This window comes from Perna viridis, chromosome 6 (genome assembly GCF_037379345.1).
Source record: "Perna viridis isolate PV_CMFRI_1.1 ecotype Kerala chromosome 6, ASM3737934v1, whole genome shotgun sequence".
NCBI lineage: Eukaryota > Metazoa > Mollusca > Bivalvia > Mytilida > Mytilidae > Perna > Perna viridis.
In genome coordinates, this window is record NC_142450.1 from 48875025 (window position 1) to 48894962 (window position 19938).

A 19938-nucleotide genomic window follows, 5' to 3' on the forward strand; every position below is an offset into this window, starting at 1 on the left:
GAAAGTAAAAGTTTATCAGTCATTCTTCTGATATATCAAGAAGATAATAGTTCTAAAAGTGTTTTTAGGTGAATGTTTGTAAAACTAAAACAGAATAAATTATATATCTGTCTCGCTTATGTATTTTACAAAATTTATGAAATCCAAAACGAAACTTTAAGAGTGACTCACAGTCCATATTGGTATTAAATGTGTTAGCATATCTGCTATTAAGCGTAACATAACTTAAAGGGTATAAAATAGCTAGCTCTTACAATGATACTATTGTTTATTTATTTATTTATTTTATTTTTTTTTTGTCATTTAAATAAATCTTTGTTGTTTTATATTTCACAAACCATTTTTTTCCTGCTGATTGTTACTGGCATATCAACAGCAAGCTATGTGTTTAGTGACACTTCCATCTTTGTATGTTTATTTATGTATTATTATTTTAATTTTGACTCTTGTCATGTTAAACATCCAGAAAGGAGCTTGACAATTCTGACTGAGGTTTTGTAGATATATTTTCTATACTCGTCGTCCTTAAGATGAAAAATTAGACCAAGTGTTGAAATAAATCAAACCCTTAATCAAAACAAACAATTATGTTGATAAAAGCAGCTGCTTCTGATCGGATTTTTTTAAGCTTGTTAATATTTTATGCGCACAAGTACCGTTTAACTGTTTCAAATTTGAATTCGTAGTGTGCAAACAGCAGAAACAGTCAGCAGATATTCATCGCTTTACGGATTTATTTCCCTTTTGTTTCTGAACGTACTCTCAGGATATACGGGCGTATGTTGAATTAATGTCCGGTCCGCTATAAAAAGATTGGGTAATAGCCAACATATTGCGAGCAGCTGATTTGATGGCAGAAGATTGATTAAGTATTCGAATGGAAAAACTAAATCCTGGACGAGCATATATTTTTTCCTTTAGATGGAAAGCTCCCTGTGATCCTTCAAAAAAAAAGTCCACTTTACATTTCTTACGTCCGTCACTTAAGACAATGCAGGCAGCACCAATTGAATCACGGGAAAGTTTACTGACTTCAAAATGTAGCACGACTTTTATGGAGAGAATATTTGCCTTTTTGACCAGGAATATATTATTGCGTTCGTTATATTCAAAGAATTGGGTATCAGTTCCTCCTTCTTTGTGCCAGACAACACTAGATTTACTGATAATTGGATAATAATGAATTGTTGGCCCGTCCTTCGGGTAGGGATTTTTTGTTTTCATTCTATTTTTCGGTTCTGTATTGTGCTTGCTAAAAAAACACCAGAAGTACTATTATAACCACCAAAAAAACTACGAGACCAACAATATATGGTGTACGCCGGCACTGTTCTACCATACTGTAGTTTGAAGCCTATGAAATGCAAATCCAAATAATGTGTGATAGGTCACTGGTGCTAGTACTGAATTAAAATGCACGTAGTTTTCATCTGAAAATGCCCATGCAATAGGTCAGTAATTATCATCTACTTTGATTTTAAATATCAAAAGGCGCACATAAATTTCAAGATAATCTAATCATATTTAAAGTATTGACTGTTGTAACTCTGTAACAAATGAAAAAGAAAATAATTATATATATTGTTCAATATGTTGATATTTAACAATAAGTTTACATTCAATAATGGAAAACAATAGATACAATATATAATATTTTTGCCTGTCAATATGAAACTTGATGTGCATATTAATATGATCGTTTTACAAACAACAAATGTTCGTTAATATACGAATCTTTTCCCCATTACAATATTTAAATATTTGATTGATTGACATGCTTAAAGATTGAAGTACTGTATGTTATTTCCACAGGTGGAGGGGAAAATATCAGTTAAACAGTTGCTGAATTCCTTATTAGCTTGAATCACAAAAATGCCTTCAATGCAATGAGATTTTACAAAAAATATTGCATTACAAATGATTAGCTGCAGTAATACAACTCACCAAAAGATGGCTTAACATATCAAATATGCCTTTGGCAAATATTGATAACAATACAATTTTCTAATCTATAAACACATGTTTTAATACCTAAACAGTGCATAACGATGTAACACGATATGTTTTGGGTTTTTCTTATCTGTTCATGAATTAAAATTTTCTACAAAGTGAATAAGTTTTATTTTTAGCATTTTGGTTTTCCGAATTATATAAATAGATATGTTTAAAACGCAGTATGTTTATTCATATTTGCTTGCTAAATAATATTACAATGATTTTTTGAAGGTTGTTTAAACAGAAGGTAAATTTAAAAAGAAAAGGACTACGGATAAAATGTATCCATTTATTGATTTCTACCCTTATCTAGAGAAATTTAGTATATGAATTCTGAAGATATAAATGTAACATATTCTCTAAAAACATATTAATAATTGTTTATATAGCGAGTTTAAAAGACATCAGGATATATATATATATATATATATATACAACGTCTCAGAATGTGACGACTCTATTCACTACACTGCTCCATCGGATCAAATTGATACAGGGAAGATAACGTAAACTTATAGAAGGGTCTGAAAAATTCCAAACGATGTTAGAACTGTCAAATTTGCGAAGCAAATTTTTGGTCGTTCCCCCCGTGGGATTCGAACTCGTACCGCTGTGACATCTATGGCAACACCGCCTGCACTAAGTCCAGCGCCCTAGACCACTCGGTTTATATAGCCTAGCTGGCCGAGTGGTCTAGGGCGCTGTCCTTATATCCAATTACATAATATTATGTGATAAAGATGTCTACATTATTTTACAAAGAGTGGATTGAAACAGTTTTTATCGTTATTCAGTGTAATGTATGTCTAATGATAAATCAAAAGATTATTTGCAAATGTGACCCTACATTTAGATATTTGTTCTGAGAAATCGTTTTGTTTATTTATCTTCGTTATTTGTGTTTGTTTGTTTGTTTTTTGGGGTTTTTTTTGGTTTTTTTTGGAGGGGTTGTTTTTTTTTTTTTGTTACTTTTTTCTTAAACTCAGCTGTTATCTAATATGTATCATGTGACAGTAATCTTATCATTGCATCAATTCAATATTGTTCATTTGATTTAAATAGTATGAAGAATTTTAATCAAAAACTAGTACGTCAATTGTTCTTTCCCTTGAAAACTGTCTCTTTGTAAAATACACATTAAGACATTTTGTTTGATAAATAAAATGCTAACCTTCTACAACAGTTTGACTTTTTGCACTTGGTGACCTTGTCAAATGCAATTGTCGATGTTTCCATCATGATTTTTGTATTGTTAACTCAACGACCTTTCGTTAGATATACATCAACCCTACTTTCTGTGAACTTTATAATTTTGCACTTATTAACCCCAATTGGGTTCTTTTTCTGCATAACAAAATTGAAATTAGAGATGTACACATTATGGCCTTTAATTTGACATGCGACAACCTTATTATATTAACAACTTAAGTTATGCACTCATTGACCTCACTAACTCATTTATTTCGAGACAAAACATCGATATTTCGGATGTACGCTTTAAGACCTTTCATTTGATATACAATCTTACTCTATACGAACTTTAAATTTCTGCACTGAATGACCCTACTACTTGAAAATATATGACTTATCATGGTTGAAACTCTGATTTTTGAAATGTGCTTATTATGATGAATCACAAATCACATGACCCTCTTCGACAAAGCTGAAAAAATAATGCAATATCAAATCTATAAATAGGTATTGATGTAATATATCAAACCATTGGAAGATTAATCAAGGGAACCAAGGTTATAGCGGTAATCAAACGAATGCAATCCAGGGACAAAGACCAGACATGGGAAACAGACCTACACAACAAAGAACATATAGTAACTAAAATCATACATACAAAGTAACAAAAGCAAATGAGCAACTCGGACTCCACTAAAAACTGGACCAGGTGCACCGGTAGGGTAAGCGTCCATTGCTTTTCTAGAAACACCCGCCGAGTTGCTCATAAAATGTCAAGTCCGGGGTAGACAAACGAGGAAAGGAAAACTATGACCCGTTGAATAAATCAGTTTTCATGGTGCTGACGGATACACCATAACGATCCACGAGTTCATGATGACGACCATAAAACTTCTATAGTGATGACTTCAATCTTGTAGCAACATAACCCTGTTCCAGAAGCCTATTTGTTAGAGTTCTAGCGCGATACAAAAAGTCTGCGTAGTTTCGGCAAGCTCTGGCATAACGTATGAGTTGTGATATGAACACTCCATACGCAGGAGCCGAAGGGATGTTGCCACAGATGAAAGGAAAGTTGACAATTGTGAATGAAAAGTCATCACGTTTGTCGTAAAGTTTGGTCAATAGTTTTCCTTTACCATCGATTTCTAAGTGTAGGTCAAGATATGAGGCTGACTTCACAGTGTCTGTAGTATCCTTTATCTCAAGTTCTTTTGGGTAGATGCGATGTATCAAATCCCCGAAATTAGGATTGTTTAAAGATAATACGTAATCTATATAGCAATAAGGTCTTTCCCAATGTAAGGAAAGCCCTTAATGAAAATTTCTCCATACATCAAAAAACAAATTGGCTGAAATCTTTTCAATATTATATGAACTTATGAAGAATGATAAAACGAATATCAAGAAATAAAACTATTCCCATTACCCTGAATGTAAAATTGTGAATTACAATATTAATTTCTTTTGTAGAAGTGACCATGCAAAAGTAAAAGCCATTAAATACTAGAACACAAAAACAAAATCCACTGTATTCTTAGTGCAACATACGATAACCTATGGTAAATAATAAAACCCCTACATTAAATAAATAACACCAAAAACATAAGGTTCCTTTTTTTTTCTTTTGTATTCCTTTTTTTTACCTGAATATTCATACAATAGTGGTGGTGATACAATGTTTTCATTAATGGTAATAGGAATCTTTTATCATTATATGATGATTGTTTTCGGTAAATAGTTTAAGAGTTTGTAGGATGTTCCACCAATCAATCAATCAAATGTGTTAAGGTAACATAATAACTACAATATAAAACAGATATCAGCAATTTAATAATGTCTATATGCAATACACATTATCATATAAAATATATATATTTTTTTTTTAAAGAGATGGGTCCATCTCTTTAAAATGTCATATGGTATATTTATACATAAATGTTTGTGTCAATGCAATCGACATAGAAATAGAAATTAAAAAGAATATGATCATAATTCACATGCATTCTCATTGTTACGTGCCATCAATTGCAAATGTTGTTCTACTGCTCTTTTGTATGAGGATTTTTCAGAAATATATTTGATAAAAATTGGCAAATTATTTTAATCTATAGTGGCATTATATTATTTTTCCTGCCATAAATATCTGTGTTTAGAACACGAAAGTTCATATAAGTTATGTTTCTTGTATTAGTTTGATTAGGAAATCTGATGAATAACTAGTAGCCAAAATGTATGCTAGATCTAGGGTTCCAGACAAAGAATGAACCTTTTTCTTGTAATACTTGTTGTTTGTTTACCATCCTCTCCCAATACTTCTATTCTTAGGTGAACAGGAATAATTAAAATAGCACTGTATTTATACAAGGGCCATTCTACGGCCTAGGCACTTGGCATTTTTATACAAAAATTGAAGTCTTGACTTAACCTTCTAGACAATCTCACAATTAAGATACTGTACCGTAGATACATCTAAATGTTTTACAGTAATTAGTAGAATTGATCACATGATTATAACATTTAATACAGAAATCTGATATAAGTTTGATCTTTGGGCAGGCTGAGCAGCATACATTGTTTTTTTTTCCTGATGGCGTTAAAGTTTATCATCGGTTAGATATTCGAAACAACTTTTTAACACATTCTCTTATTTATTAGATATAGTTTTCGGATCTTTCTGACTGAATACAATTGCACTATTATCTGCATACAATATAAGTGTGCATTCATTGTTAATACCGATGGACATTTCATTGACATAAGTTATAAAAAGAAGCGCACCACAAGATAAGATACATTCGTTGCTTTTGACATTATATTATCACGAGATACAAATTGTACTCTGTCTGAAAGATATGATTTAAACCAATCGATATATTCAACACTCCTTATTTTCAACGTATAACTCAGTATAATGTGGCCGATTGTGTCGAAAGCTTTTTGTAGATCTAGCATGGTCATTCTAGAAAATAAGCCTTCAGCATAATTACTTCTAATATGATCAAGTAAATATATAAGACACGTATCAATGGAGTATTCATTTACTCCTGAACTCAGATTTGTAATTTTACAACATATTCTTATCTTGAAAAAAATAATAAGTCTATAATTGCCCATTTCTAAAGGTCATTTTTTCTTATAAATTGGTTTTACTCGTGCGTATTTCAATCTTTGGGCTACAACACCTGAACTTATAGATCGGTTTATAATAGCAGTAATAGGAGCTCAATCTCTAGTGAATCTAGTTTAGCCAAAACTTAAGTTAAATCTGATGAAAATCTGATGATTTAAGAATATATCTTTTATCATACTTTAGATGTAAATTTTCACACGGGATGGTTTGTCAGCAAGAATAAACGCTTTGGCTTTTTTTTAAAACAAACTATACTTTAAAATTATGTACCAAAAAAAAACACATCTTCACATTAAATACACAAAATCTGAAAATTTACATAAACTGGAAGAGTCTGGTCTGGGCTATAAAGTCACTGCTGGTAAAGGTCGACCAAATCTATGTCAATAAATAGAAATTTTCAATTTGATGTATAAAAATTGATGTTCAAATGTCAAAAGGTTTTCAGTTTTTCTGTTAATACAAAAAAGTAACAATTATCTTACCATGCAACATTTGAAAATCTAATGAGATGAGGAAACATGACACTTGTATATTAGTAAATACGAAGGAAACCAAATAAACAAAATAAATTAAACCGCTGATGCCAAGAATCTGTCATGATCATTCGTTATTGTATAGAAAAATGTAAATGATATAAGATGATGAATAATGATTAGCAGAGATCAAATATCTAAAGCTAGAATTCAGTCGACTTGTTGGTGCAAATAGATATCAGTTCTAGCAATTGCTACAGTTGTTCTATTCAATCGTTATTTGCAATTTGTTTTAGATGTAGTGTATTTAAATTGATATATTTTAAGTTTGCAAAAACTTAAGCTGTAAGCCTTACAAAAGCGTCAATTGCAAGTGGCATAAACCATCTTGCAAGTTTTTTTTCTGATCCCGCACTCATATTATTCTGGTATCCGTTTAGTTAGCATCCGGTCCGCTATGAAATGACTGCGTTATTGCCACAATATTACGAGCCACTGCCTTGATCGTTGAAGATGGATTAAGAATTCGAATAGAAAAACTAAACCCTTGACGAGCATATATTTTTTGTTTTAAATGAAAAATTCCTGGTGATCCTTCAAGAAAAACGTCCGCCTTACATATTTTGCGCCCATCACTTAAAACAATACAGGCCGCACCAATTAAATCACGGGACAGTTTACTCGCGTCAAAATGCAAAACAACTTTAATGGAGAAAATGTTAGCCTTCTTGACAATGAAAATGTTGTCGCGTTTGTTATATTCTATTAATGAGTTGTCCATGCTTTCTTCTTTGTGCCAGATAACATTTGATTCACTGAAACTAGGATAAAAACTAATTGTTGGACCATCTTCAGGGAGAGGACGTCCGGTGCTAAATCCTTTTCTCTTATCCGTGTTGTTTTTACTTAGAATGACCAGTAGTCCTATAATAATTCCAAAAAATACTACAACACCAAGTACGAGTGATGCGCATTTGCATGGATCTACCATAGTGAAGTAAAGTTCCTGAAATAGAAATTATATTGTAGCGTTATCCGTGAATGATGAACAAGGCATCTTGACTAAGGCAATCACTATATGAACATGTACAAAAACATTACTTCAAATTAGAAATAGAATTCATTTCCGCGGATAATGGACTTTTTAGGATGTGTAATATTTACCACAGATACATCATTGGGTCATGTCTTGAAAGTACAATTTCTGATCTTATATTATAATAACATCAACATGTTTTTGTCCGAACCAAAAAATAGTATATGAATTTGCTGTTTTCCTCATTCAAATAATAAACTGGACACCTTCTGACGTATCCTACTAATTAATAAAGCGTATTTACAATCCAATTGGTAGTAATTGGAAAATCAGTAAAACATAAATTTAGAACCTTGTAATACTAGAGCTATTTGTATACACTAGATAGGCATTAGTTTAAACAAATAAATAAATGCAATCTCATTGCTGACACCTCGGTATTTTTGAAGTTACTGAAACATTATACTTACGTCAAAATCAACACTTACAGCTGTGAAATATTTAATTGTCATAAAATTACTTGCGCATAGTCTATGTAATTCATACATGGCATCAAATACAGCACCGTCTTTACAAAGAACTGTTGACATGAACGCAAAAGGGTTAAATATGTTCACATGAATTTTACCTGTAACCTGTAAATACGTCTCTCCAAATACGTGAATTCATGTTAGTCCTTATAAAACATGTTCAGTGCAAGACGACTTGCTTCAAGCGAATTTTAATGTTATATGCTACTAGTGTATAGTTATAAATTGAAAAGAAGCATTAGGTACAGTTAACAGAAATGTCACATATAAGACATTGAAATAAGATGAAATTCAGATTTTAAGGGATAAAATCAGATATCAGATAATGGGATTTAATTATACATCAGATAATAAATGTATTGTCTTAACCTGGGTTTATCAAGATGTGATTACAATGATACAAAATCTGCGATTTGTATTTAGCAAATACATAAAACGTTTTAAAAAAAACTGAAAAGAGTACATTGGTATAACTTGAATGAGTATTATTTTGTACGATTTATTTGAAATCAGGTATGTATTACATTGTACAAAAAATGAGATAAAAAAAAATTGTCATCTTAAGAGACTCATATCAACAATCAATCCTAAATAAACCAATTAAAGTTGTTTTCGACGTGAAAGTTTATTGAAAGTTTTTTTTTATTTGACCTTACCGCCGTAATTTTTATGTTTCATTTCCCGCTGATCAAATTAAATCACGTATCAATTAAATATTTCACAAAATTTTGTGCTCCTCTGTGTTGGTACCTAGCTGGCATATTTCTGACCACATGTAGCGTCTTGCTTGATTTGCAAGATATTGCCTTTAAGAGTAATCAAGGGAACCAAGGTTATAGCGGTAATCAAAAGAATATAATCTAGGGACAAAAACCAGACATGGAAAACAGACATACACAACAAAGAACATAACTAAAATAATACGTACAAAGAAACAAAAGCCAATGAGCAACTCGGACTCCACTTAAAACTGGTAGCATGGACCAGGTGAAACGGTATGGTTAGCGTCCTCTGCTTTTCTAGTTGCTCATAAAAAGTCAAGTCCGGGGTAGACAAACAATGAAAGGGAAACTATGACCCGTTGAATAAATCAGTTTCATGGTGAAGATTGATACATCATAACGATCCACGATGATGACGACCATGGAACTTCTGTAGTGATGACTTCAATCTTGTCGCAACATAACCCTGTTCCAGAATCCTATTTGTTAGAGTTCTAGCGCAATACAAAAAGTCTGCGTATTTCCGACAAGCTCTGGCAAAACGTGAGTTGTGATATGAACACTCCATACGGAGGTGCTGAAGGGATGTTGCCACAGATGAAAGAAAATTTGACAATTCTGAATGAAAAGTCATCACGTCTGACGAACAGTTTGGTCAAAGGTATATAAATCACGTCTAATGGTAGTGCGGCACAGTTCATATTTTTTTTAAACTTCAAAAGTGCTCAAGAATAAAAGTGGTAGATTTTTTCTTTCCTCAACTGTCAATATTCAAACTGTATAAAACTTGTTATGTCTTGCTTAGACTCAGTACTGGTTGACACTTTGTTGAGACTACATGTATGTACTCACATTGAATAGATATGTCACGCTTTTTTCTGTTTAATTAAGGGGCCATTCCTTTCCAACCTATGAGTTTTGACTATTTCCTTTTGCATTGTAACAGTCAAGAGTCAATTTTGCCTGCTTGATATGCATGCTTCGTTGTATTATTTTAAAATAGGAAATATTTACATCTTTTGCTTCTAATTCTCAGCAAACGATAAAACCCGATAATCTATTATCATAAAAAGTTGGAGTCTTATTTGTGAGTAGTCGACGTTGGAAACGACAGAATATATGCACATAACTTGCATTGTTATTTGCCGTATTCTTCATCATTTGAAGATGACTTGTAGATTTATTTAAGCAAAATGTTGTTTGCTTTGTTATATATTGTTTTAAAATACTATGTCAATCGAGTCATTAGTAATATTTCAAGCAAATCTCTACGAAGGTATGTTTTTATGACTACAGAGACGCAATACAGACAACATTTGTATCACATAGCGTACTGGGTGCGATTTGTAAGACGCGAGAACCTCCTTAAAAAGATATAGACTGAAATATTATTACAGGCATATCAACAGCAAGCTATGTGTTTAGTGACACTTTCATCTTTGTATATTTATTTATGTATTATTATTTAATTTTGACTCTTGTTCATTTCTTGGCGTATCTAGGTTTACAGTTTATTTTTGTTTTTTAGAACTTCACATATATGCTACGATATCTTAATCAATATTCGGAAAGGGGTCATCCCTTATGCAACAGCAATTGTTCGAAATTTTGTCGTGGTACCAATACAGAAAAAAAAATAAACAAATCACAAATGAACAAATTTAATGCCAAACAATATAAATACATAATGATAATGATAACAAACCTAATATCCGAACTTCAAGATAGATGTTTAAAAAAATATTTTTAAAAACAAATGACTTTCTATATAAAATGTTAAGTCATGCTAAACATCCAGAAAGGAGCTTGATAATTCTGACTGAGGTTTTGTAGATATATTTCCTATACTCGTCGTCCTTAAGATGAAAAATTAGACCAAGTGTTGAAATAAATCAAACCCTTAATCAAAACAAACAATTATGTTGATAAAAGCAGCTGCTTCTGATCTGATTTTTTTATGCTTGTTAATATTTTATGCGCACAAGTACCGTTTAACTGTTTCAAATTTGAATTCGTAGTGTGCAAACAGCAGAAACAAACAGCAGATATTCATCGCTTTACGGATTTATTTCCCTTTTGTTTCTGAACGTACTCTCATGATATACGGGCGTATGTTGAATTAATGTCCGGTCCGCTATAAAAAGATTGGGTAATAGCCAACATATTGCGAGCAGCTGATTTGATGGCAGAAGATTGATTAAGTATTCGAATGGAAAAACTAAATCCTGGACGAGCATATATTTTTTCCTTTAGATGGAAAGCTCTATGTGATCCTTCAAAAAAAAAGTCCGCTTTACATTTCTTACGTCCGTCACTTAAGACAATGCAGGCAGCACCAATTGAATCACGGGAAAGTTTACTGACTTCAAAATGTAGCACGACTTTTATGGAGAGAATATTTGCCTTTTTGACCAGGAATATATCATTGCGTTCGTTATATTCAATGAATTGGGTATCAGTTCCTCCTTCTTTGTGCCAGACAACACTAGATTTACTGATAATTGGATAATAATGAATTGTTGGCCCGTCCTTCGGGTAGGGATTTTTTGTTTTCATTCTATTTTTCTGTTCTGTATTGTGCTTGCTAAAAAACACCAGAAGTACTATTATAACCACCAAAAAAACTACGAAACCAACAATATATGGTGTACGCCGGCACTGTTCTACCATACTGTAGTTTGAAGCCTATGAAATACAAATCCAAATAATGTGTGATAGGTCACTGGTGCTAGTACTGAATTAAAACGCACGTAGTTTTCATCTGAAAATGACCATGCAATAGGTCAGTAATTGTCATCTACTTTGATTTTAAAAATCAAAAGGCGCACATAAATTTCAAGAGAATTTAATCATATTTAATGTATTGACTGTTGTAACTCTGTAACAAATGAAAAAGAAAATAATTATATATATTGTTCAATATGTTGATTTTTAGCAATAAGTTTACATTCAATGATGGAAAACAATAGATACAATATATAATATTTTTGCCTGTCAATATGAAACTTGATGTGCATATTAATATGATCGTTTTACAAACAACAAATGTTCGTTAATATACGAATCTTTTCCCCATTACAATATTTAAATATTTGATCGATTGACATGCTTATAGATTGAAATACTGTATGTTATTTCCACAGGTGGAGGGAAAAATATCAGTTAAACAGTCGCTGAATTCCTTATTAGCTTGAATCACAAAAATGCCTTCAATGCAATGAGATTTTACAAAAAATATTGCATTACAAATGATTAGCTGCAGTAATACAACTTACCAAAAGATGGCTTAACATATCAAATATGCCTTTGGCAAATATTGATAACAATACAGTTTTCTAATCTATAAACACATGTTTTAATACCTAAACAGTGCATAACGATGTAACACGATATGTTTTGGGTTTTTCTTATCTGTTCATGAATTAAAACTTTCTACAAAGTGAATAAGTTTTATTTTTAGCATTTTGGTTTTCCGAATTATATAAATAGATATGTTTAATACGCAGTATGTTTATTCATATTTGCTTGCTAAATAATATTACAATGATTTTTTGAAGGTTGTTTAAACAGAAGGTAAATTTAAAAAGAAAAGGACTACGGATAAAATGTATCCATTTATTGATTTCTACCCTTATCTAGAGAAATTTAGTATATGAATTCTGAAGATATAAATGTAACATATTCTCTAAAAACATATTAATAAGTGTTTATTTAGCGCGTTTAAAAGACATCAGGATATATATATATATATATATACAACGTCTCAGAATGTGACGACTCTATTCACTACCCTGCTCCATCGGATCAAATTGATACGGGGAAGATAACGTAAACTTATAGAAGGGTCTGAAAAATTCCAAACGATCTTAGAACTGTCAAATTTGCGAAGCAAATTTTTGGTCGTTCCCTCCGCGGGACTCGAACTCGTACCGCTGTGACATCTATGGCAACACCGCCTGCACTAAGTCCAGCGCCCTAGACCACTCGGTTTATATGGCCGAGTGGTCTAGGGCGCTGTCCTTATATCCAATTACATAATACTATGTGATAAAGATGACTACATTATTTTATAAAGAGTGGATTGAAACAGTTTTTATCGTTATTCAGTGTAGTTTATGTCTAATGATAAATCAACAGATTATTTGCAAATGTGACCCTACATTTAGATATTTCTTCTGAGAAATCGTTTTGTTTATTTATCGTCGTTATTTGTGTTTGTTTGTTTGTTTGTTTTTTGTTTTTTGGGTTTTTTTGGGGGATTTTTTTTTGGAGGGGTTGTTTTTTTTTTGTTACTTTTTTCTTAAACTCAGCTGTTATCTAATATGTATCATGTGACAGTAATCTTATCATTGCATCAATTCAATATTGTCCATTTGATTTAAATAGTATGAAGAATTTTAATCAAAAACTAGTATGTCAATTGTTCTTTCCCTTGAAAACTGTCTCTTTGTAAAATACACATTAAGACATTTTTTTTGATAAATAAAATGCTAACCTTCTACAACAGTTTGACTTTTTGCACTTGGTGACCTTGTCAAATGTAATTTTCGATGTTTTCCATCATGATTTTTGTATTGTTAACTCAACGACCTTTCGTTAGATATACATCAACCCTACTTTCTGTGAACTTTATAATTTTGCACTTATTAACCCCAATTGGTTTCTTTTTCTGCATAACAAAATTGAAATTTGAGATGTACACATTATGGCCTTAAATTTGACATGCGACAACCTTATTATATTAACAACTTAAGTTATGCACTCATTGGCCTCACTAACTCATTTACTTCGGATGTACGCTTTAAGACCTTTCATTTGATATACAATCTTACCCTATACGAACTTTAAATTTCTGCACTTAATGACCCTACTACTTGAAAATATATGACTTATCATGGTTGAAACTCTGATTTTTGAAATGTGCTTATTATGATGAATCACAAATCACATGACCCTCTTCGACAAAGCTGAAAAAATAATGCAATATCAAATCTATAAATAGGTATTGATGTAATATATCAAACCATTGGAAGAGTAATCAAGGGAACCAAGGTTATAGCGGTAATCAAAAGAATGCAATCCAGGGACAAAGACCAGACATGGGAAACAGACATACAAAACAAAGAACATATAGTAACTAAAATCATACATACAAAGTAACAAAAGCAAATGAGCAACTCGGACTCCACTAAAAACTGGACCAGGTGCACAGGTAGGGTAAGCGTCCACTGCTTTTCTAGAAACACCCGCCGAGTTGCTCATAAAATGTCAAGTCCGGGGTAGACAAACGAGGAAAGGAAAACTATGACCCGTTGAATAAATCAGTTTTCATGGTGCTGATGGATACACCATGACGATCCACGAGTTCATGATGACGACCATAAAACTTCTATAGTGATGACTTCAATCTTGTAGCAACATAACCCTGTTCCAGAAGCCTATTTGTTAGAGTTCTAGCGCGATACAAAACGTCTGCGTAGTTTCGGCAAGCTCTGGCATAACGTATGAGTTGTGATATGAACACTCCATACGCAGGAGCCGAAGGGATGTTGCCACAGATGAAAGGAAAGTTGACAATTCTGAATGAAAAGTCATCACTTTGTCGTAAAGTGTGGTCAATAGTTTTTCTTTACCATCGATTTCTAAGTGTAGGTCAAGATATGAGGCTGACTTCACAGTGTCTGTAGTATCCTTTATCTCAAGTTCTTTTGGGTAGATGCGATGTATCAAATCCCCGAAATTAGGATTGTTTAAAGATAATACGTCATCTATATAGCAATAAGGTCTTTCCCATGTAAGGAAAGCCCTTAATGAAAATTTCTCCATACATCAAAAAACAAATTGGCTGAAATCTTTTCAATATTATATGAACTTATGAAGAATGATAAAACAAATATCAAGAAATAAAACTATTCCCATTACCCTGAATGTAAAATTGTGAATTACAATATTAATTTCTTTTGCAGAAGTGACCATGCAAAAGTAAAAGCCATTAAATACTAGAACACAAAAACAAAATCCACTGTATTCTTAGTGCGACATACGATAACCTATTGTAAATAATAAAACCCCTACATTAAATGAAATAACACCAAAAACATAAGGTTCCTTTTTTTCTTTTGTATTCTTTTTTTTTACCTGAATATTCATACAATAGTGGTGGTTATACAATGATTTCATTAATGATAATAGGAATCTTTTATCATTATATGATGATTGTTTTCGGTAAATAGTTTAATAGTTTGTAGGATGTTCCACCAATCAATCAATCAAATTTGTAAAGGTAACATAAAAACTACAATATAAAACAGATATCAGCAATTTAAAAATGTCTATACGCAATACACATTATCATATAAAATATATAGATATATATATATATATATATATATATATATATATATATATATATATATATATATATATATGTATGTATGTATGTATGTATATATATATGTATATATTCTTAAGTTACTCTTCAAAAGTACATTGTTTGCCTGGGATTACCAATAACCCAATATAAACTTACTTCTATGGGTCCATCTCTTTAAAATGTCATATGGTATATTTATACATAAATGTTTGTGTCAATGCAATTGACATAGAAATAGAAATTAAAAAGAACATGATCATAATTCACATGCATTCTCATTGTTACGTGCCATCAATTGCAAATGTTGTTCTACTGCTCTTTTGTATGAGGATTTTTCAGAAATATATTTAATAAAAATTGGCAAATTATTTCAATCTATAGTGGCATTATATTATTTTTCCTGCCATAAATATCAGTGTTTAGAACACGAAAGTTCATATAAGTTATGTTTCTTGTATTAGTTTGATTCGGATATCTGATGAATAACTAGTAGCCAAAATGTATGCCAGACACAGAATCAACCTTTTTCTTGTAATACTTGTTGTTTGTTTACCATCCTCTCCTAATACTTCTATTCTTAGGTGAACAGGAATAATTAAAATAGCACTGTATTTATACAAGGGCCATTCTACGGTCTAGGCACTTGGCATTTTTATACAAAAATTGAAGTCTTGACTTAACCTTCTGGACAATCTCACAACGAAGATACTGTACCGTAGATACATCTAAATGTTTTACAATAATTAGTAGAATTGATCACATGATTATAACATTTAATACAGAAATCTGATATAACTTTGATCTTTGGGCAGGCTGAGCAGCATACATTGTTTTCTTTCCTGATGGCGTGAAAGTTTATCATCGGTTAGATATTCGAAACAACTTTTTAACACATTCTCTTATTTATTAGATATAGTTTTCGGATCTTTTTGACTGAATAAAATTGCACTATTATCTGCATACAATATAAGTGTGCATTAATTGTTAATACCGATGGACATTTCATTGACATAAGTTATAAAAAGAAGCGCACCACAAGATAAGATACATTCATTGCTTTTGACACTATATCATCACGAGATACAAATTGTACTCTGTCTGAAAGATATGATTTAAACCAATCGATATATTCAACACTCTTTATTTTCAACGTATAACTCAGTATAATGTGGCCGATTGTGTCGAAAGCTTTTTGTAGATCTAGCATGGTCATTCTAGAAAATAAGCCTTCAGCATAATTACTTCTAATATGATCAAGTAAATATATAAGACACGTATCAATGGAGTATTCATTTACTCCTGAACTCAGATTTGTAATTTTACAACATATTATTATCTTGAAAAAAATAATAAGTCTATAATTGCCCATTTCTAAAGGTCATTTTTTCTTATAAATTGGTTTTACTCGTGCGTATTTCAATCTTTGGGCTACAACACCTGAACTTATAGATCGGTTTATAATAGCAGTAATAGGAGCTCAATCTCTAGTGAATCTAGTTTAGCCAAAACTTAAGTTAAATCTGATGAAAATCTGATGATTTAAGAATATATCTTTTATCATACTTTAGATGTAAATTTTCACACGGGATGGTTTGTCAGCAAGAATAAACGCTTTGGCTTTTTTTTTAAAACAAACTATACTTTAAAATTATGTACCAAAAAAAAACACATCTTCACATTAAATACACAAAATCTGAAAATTTACATAAACTGGAAGAGTCTGGGCTATAAAGTCAATGCTGGTAAAGGTCGACCAAATCTATGTCAATAAATAGAAATTTTCAATTTGATGTATAAAAATTGATGTTCAAATGTCAAAAGGTTTTCAGTTTTTCTGTTAATACAAAAAAGTAACAATTATCTTACCATGCAACATTTGAAAATCTAATGAGATGAGGAAACATGACACTTGTATATTAGTAAATACGAAGGAAACCAAATAAACAAAATAAATTAAACCGCTGATGCCAAGAATCTGTCATGATCATTCGTTATTGTATAGAAAAATGTAAATGATATAAGATGATGAATAATGATTAGCAGAGATCAAATATCTAAAGCTAGAATTCAGTCGACTTGTTGGTGCAAATAGATATCAGTTCTAGCAATTGCTACAGTTGTTCTATTCAATCGTTATTTGCAATTTGTTTTAGATGTAGTGTATTTAAATTGATATATTTTAAGTTTGCAAAAACTTAAGCTGTAAGCCTTACAAAAGCGTCAATTGCAAGTGGCATAAACCATCTTGCAAGTTTTTTTTCTGATCCCGCACTCATATTATTCTGGTATCCGTTTAGTTAGCATCCGGTCCGCTATGAAATGACTGCGTTATTGCCACAATATTACGAGCCACTGCCTTGATCGTTGAAGATGGATTAAGAATTCGAATAGAAAAACTAAACCCTTGACGAGCATATATTTTTTGTTTTAAATGAAAAATTCCTGGTGATCCTTCAAGAAAAACGTCCGCCTTACATATTTTGCGCCCATCACTTAAAACAATACAGGCCGCACCAATTAAATCACGGGACAGTTTACTCGCGTCAAAATGCAAAACAACTTTAATGGAGAAAATGTTAGCCTTCTTGACAATGAAAATGTTGTCGCGTTTGTTATATTCTATTAATGAGTTGTCCATGCTTTCTTCTTTGTGCCAGATAACATTTGATTCACTGAAACTAGGATAAAAACTAATTGTTGGACCATCTTCAGGGAGAGGACGTCCGGTGCTAAATCCTTTTCTCTTATCCGTGTTGTTTTTACTTAGAATGACCAGTAGTCCTATAATAATTCCAAAAAATACTACAACACCAAGTACGAGTGATGCGCATTTGCATGGATCTACCATAGTGAAGTAAAGTTCCTGAAATAGAAATTATATTGTAGCGTTATCCGTGAATGATGAACAAGGCATCTTGACTAAGGCAATCACTATATGAACATGTACAAAAACATTACTTCAAATTAGAAATAGAATTCATTTCCGCGGATAATGGACTTTTTAGGATGTGTAATATTTACCACAGATACATCATTGGGTCATGTCTTGAAAGTACAATTTCTGATCTTATATTATAATAACATCAACATGTTTTTGTCCGAACCAAAAAATAGTATATGAATTTGCTGTTTTCCTCATTCAAATAATAAACTGGACACCTTCTGACGTATCCTACTAATTAATAAAGCGTATTTACAATCCAATTGGTAGTAATTGGAAAATCAGTAAAACATAAATTTAGAACCTTGTAATACTAGAGCTATTTGTATACACTAGATAGGCATTAGTTTAAACAAATAAATAAATGCAATCTCATTGCTGACACCTCGGTATTTTTGAAGTTACTGAAACATTATACTTACGTCAAAATCAACACTTACAGCTGTGAAATATTTAATTGTCATAAAATTACTTGCGCATAGTCTATGTAATTCATACATGGCATCAAATACAGCACCGTCTTTACAAAGAACTGTTGACATGAACGCAAAAGGGTTAAATATGTTCACATGAATTTTACCTGTAACCTGTAAATACGTCTCTCCAAATACGTGAATTCATGTTAGTCCTTATAAAACATGTTCAGTGCAAGACGACTTGCTTCAAGCGAATTTTAATGTTATATGCTACTAGTGTATAGTTATAAATTGAAAAGAAGCATTAGGTACAGTTAACAGAAATGTCACATATAAGACATTGAAATAAGATGAAATTCAGATTTTAAGGGATAAAATCAGATATCAGATAATGGGATTTAATTATACATCAGATAATAAATGTATTGTCTTAACCTGGGTTTATCAAGATGTGATTACAATGATACAAAATCTGCGATTTGTATTTAGCAAATACATAAAACGTTTTAAAAAAAAACTGAAAAGAGTACATTGGTATAACTTGAATGAGTATTATTTTGTACGATTTATTTGAAATCAGGTATGTATTACATTGTACAAAAAATGAGATAAAAAAATTGTCATCTTAAGAGACTCATATCAACAATCAATCCTAAATAAACCAATTAAAGTTGTTTTCGACGTGAAAGTTTATTGAAAGTTTTTTTTTTATTTGATCTTACCGCCGTAATTTTTATGTTTCATTTCCCGCTGATCAAATTAAATCACGTATCAATTAAATATTTCACAAAATTTTGTGCTCCTCTGTGTTGGTACCTAGCTGGCATATTTCTGACCACATGTAGCGTCTTGCTTGATTTGCAAGATATTGCCTTTAAGAGTAATCAAGGGAACCAAGGTTATAGCGGTAATCAAAAGAATGTAATCTAGGGACAAAAACCAGACATGGAAAACAGACATACACAACAAAGAACATAACTAAAATAATACGTACAAAGAAACAAAAGCCAATGAGCAACTCGGACTCCACTTAAAACTGGTAGCATGGACCAGGTGAAACGGTATGGTTAGCGTCCTCTGCTTTTCTAGTTGCTCATAAAAAGTCAAGTCCGGGGTAGACAAACA

At 31.6% G+C, this 19938-nt stretch overlaps 4 long non-coding RNA genes across 4 annotated transcripts; all 4 read right to left on the reverse strand.

The window, feature by feature from the left end:
• Nucleotides 1-279: 279 nt before the first annotated feature.
• LOC148615386 (uncharacterized) lies at nucleotides 280-2912 on the reverse strand. Its single transcript, XR_015923881.1, has 2 exons — nucleotides 1945-2912; nucleotides 280-1547 (listed from the first exon to the last, which is right to left on the reverse strand). It is a non-coding gene; the product is annotated as an uncharacterized LOC148615386 (long non-coding RNA).
• A 2085-nt stretch (nucleotides 2913-4997) lies between these two features.
• LOC148615387 (uncharacterized) lies at nucleotides 4998-8261 on the reverse strand. Its single transcript, XR_015923880.1, has 2 exons — nucleotides 7960-8261; nucleotides 4998-7801 (listed from the first exon to the last, which is right to left on the reverse strand). It is a non-coding gene; the product is annotated as an uncharacterized LOC148615387 (long non-coding RNA).
• A 2467-nt stretch (nucleotides 8262-10728) lies between these two features.
• On the reverse strand, nucleotides 10729-12493 carry LOC148615388 (uncharacterized). Its single transcript, XR_015923882.1, has 2 exons — nucleotides 12359-12493; nucleotides 10729-11961 (listed from the first exon to the last, which is right to left on the reverse strand). It is a non-coding gene; the product is annotated as an uncharacterized LOC148615388 (long non-coding RNA).
• Nucleotides 12494-16212: 3719 nt separating this feature from the next.
• LOC148615389 (uncharacterized) lies at nucleotides 16213-18779 on the reverse strand. The gene is made up of 2 exons (XR_015923883.1): nucleotides 18478-18779; nucleotides 16213-18319 (listed from the first exon to the last, which is right to left on the reverse strand). It is a non-coding gene; the product is annotated as an uncharacterized LOC148615389 (long non-coding RNA).
• Between the last annotated feature and the right edge of the window lie 1159 nt (nucleotides 18780-19938).